Here is a 2,722-nt window from a genome sequence, read left to right as displayed (position 1 = left end):
TGGATTGAAGTCTGTAGGAGTTTCAAATGAAAGAACTTATTCTTCTTACCTGCTGAGATTTCCCCCATGAAACTTTTGGTGAGTGTGTGGAAACGGTATGAAAATGGAATTGGAAAAGCAGAGAAAGAGAACTCTGTAGTCTACTGGTGATTAGATCCCAAGGTCCTACTAGAGAGAGTAGTTTATAATATATACAGTACAGACCAAGTTAGCCCTAAATACATGTGAAAACACAGGTGAAATAAAGCTAACTTAAGCTGTATCCCAGCCACAAACCAGCTCACATTCTATCTGGATTATAAAGATTGACCCATTTCCCTAACTTACAGACAAAAGAACATGTCCTCCCTTTTAGAAGATAGTATTGTGCTCACTTTGGCAGCACATATACTAAAATTGGAACAAGACACAGAAGATTACCATGGCCCCTGCATAAGGATGACACAAATTCGTGAAGCGTTCCATATTTTAAAAACTGAGTTCATGTCTTTTTGCAGAGACACGGATGAAGCTGAAAGCCATCATTCTCAGCAAACTAACAGAGGAACAGAAAACCAAACACTGCGTGTTCTCACTCATAAGTTGAGAGCTGAACAATGAGAACACATGGACACAGGAATGGGAACATCACACACCAGGGTCTATCGTTGGGGTTGGAGGCAAGGGGAGGGAGAGCATTAGGACAAATACCTAACACGTGCAGGCCTTAAAACCTAGATGACGAGTTGATAGGCACAGCAAACCACCATGGCACATGTATACCTATGTAACAAACCTGCACATTCTGCACATGTATCCCAGAACTTAAAGTATATATATATTTCTAAATTATATATACATATTTAAAAGTCTAAAAAGAATAAAAATAGAAGATAGTATTTATACCAAGGGCTGTAGGGTTTTATTTTTAATTACACAATTTCTGGCATGCAATAAAAAGCTATGAAATAAGTGAAGAAGCAGGATGTACTCCTAGTTAAGAGGGAAAAAAAATGAATAGTAGCAGATCCACTAATGGTTCAAATATTGGAATAAACAAAGACTTTAAAATAACCATTGAAATATATTAAAGAAATGTGAGGATAAGATTGACCAATTGGATGAAAACAATGAGAATTTCAAAAGATAAAATTGCTAAAATAGAACCAAGTGAAAATTCTAGAACTGAAAAAACTACAATGCATGAAATTAAAAATGTGTTTAATAGAGCTAAAGCAGAATGGACACAGCAGAGAAAACAGCATGAGTCATTTTATCCAGGTCATCACAAACTGGTTGAAAATCAAAAATAATGGAAAAATTGTAAGATGCACAAATAAAATAATTAAATGCAGACATAGAAAATAGATTATATGTAGCAGAACAACAATGAAAATCATGGCTGACTTTCATCAGGAAACAATGGGTGACAGCTGGGTATAAAGGTGTGCACCTGTAGTTCCAGCTACCTGGGAGGCTGAGGCAGGAGAATTGCTTAAGCTGAAGAATTCACGTCCAGTCCGAGCAACATAGCAAGACCCTGTCTCTTAAAAAAAAGAAAAAGAAAAAAAGAAACAATGGAAGACAAAAGACGATAGAATTGACATCTTCAAAGTGCTAAAAGAGGCCAGGTGCAGTGGCTCACACTTGTAATCCCAGCACTTTGGGAGGCTGAGGCAGGTGGATCACGAGGTCAGGAGATCGAGACCATCCTGGCTAACACGGTGAAATCTCGTCTCTGCTAAAAATACAAAAAATTAGCCGGGCGTGGTGGCGGGCACCTGTAGTCCCAGCTACTCGGGAGGCTGAAGCAGGAGAATGGTGTCAATCTGGGAGGCATAGCTTGCAGTGAGCCGAGATCACTCCAGCTTGCAGTGAGCCGAGATCACGCCACTGCACTCCAGCCTGAGCAACAGAGCGAGACTCCGTCTCAAAGTGCTAAAAGAAAAAAAAAACCAGAATTCTATAAATGAAGTACATATAGACATTTTTAAACAAACAAAAGATGAGAAAATATGTCACCAGCTTTTGAAGCTAAAAGAAACAACTCAAGATGAAAGCAAAGATCTGCAGGAAGGAAGGAAGAATGACAAAAAGGTCACATATGTGCATGAACATAAAAGAATACTTTACATTTTCAAAATTATTGACTATTAAAAACCACAGGCCAGGCACAGTGGCTCACACCTGTAATCTCATCATTTTAGGAGGTCGAGGCAGGTGGATTGCTTGAGCTCAGTAGTTCAATACCAGCCTGAGAAACATGGTGAAACCCCATCTGTACAAAAAAACATAAAAATTAATTGGGTGTGGTGGTGCGCACCTGTAGTCCCAGCTACTCAGGATGCTGAGGTGGGAGGATGGCTTGAGCCTGGGAGATGGAGGTTGTAGTGAGCTGAGATTGTGCCAGTGCACTCCAGCCTGGGCAACAGAGCAAGACCCTGTCTCAAAACAAAAACAAAAACCGCCAAAGCAAAACAATCAAGTTTAGGGGTTTATAATATATAGAGAAATAAAATATGTGACATCAACAGCACAATGAACTAGAGAGGAATTAAGTGGATTTTTTTTTTTTTTTTTTTTTTTTTTGCGAAGTCTTTACATTGTTCACAAAGTAGCAAAATACTATCTGATTCTTGTGATAAATTGGGGTGGTAAGTTGAGGATGCATATAGTAATCACTACAGCAGTGGTTCTCAACCTTTGGTAATTCCCCTACTCGAGCCCCAGCAAAGGAACCTTG

General features: G+C 39.2%; 1 non-coding gene across 1 annotated transcript; it reads left to right on the top strand.

Moving 5' to 3' along the window:
• The first annotated feature begins 366 nt into the window (after window positions 1-366).
• LOC115896606 lies at window positions 367-471 on the top strand. The gene has a single exon (XR_004056525.1). It is a non-coding gene; the product is annotated as a U6 spliceosomal RNA (small nuclear RNA).
• Window positions 472-2,722: the final 2,251 nt, after the last annotated feature.

This window comes from Rhinopithecus roxellana, chromosome 3 (genome assembly GCF_007565055.1).
Source record: "Rhinopithecus roxellana isolate Shanxi Qingling chromosome 3, ASM756505v1, whole genome shotgun sequence".
Lineage (NCBI taxonomy): Eukaryota > Metazoa > Chordata > Mammalia > Primates > Cercopithecidae > Rhinopithecus > Rhinopithecus roxellana.
Note: the sequence above shows the minus strand (reverse complement) of the source record. Positions and strands in the feature narration are given on the sequence as shown.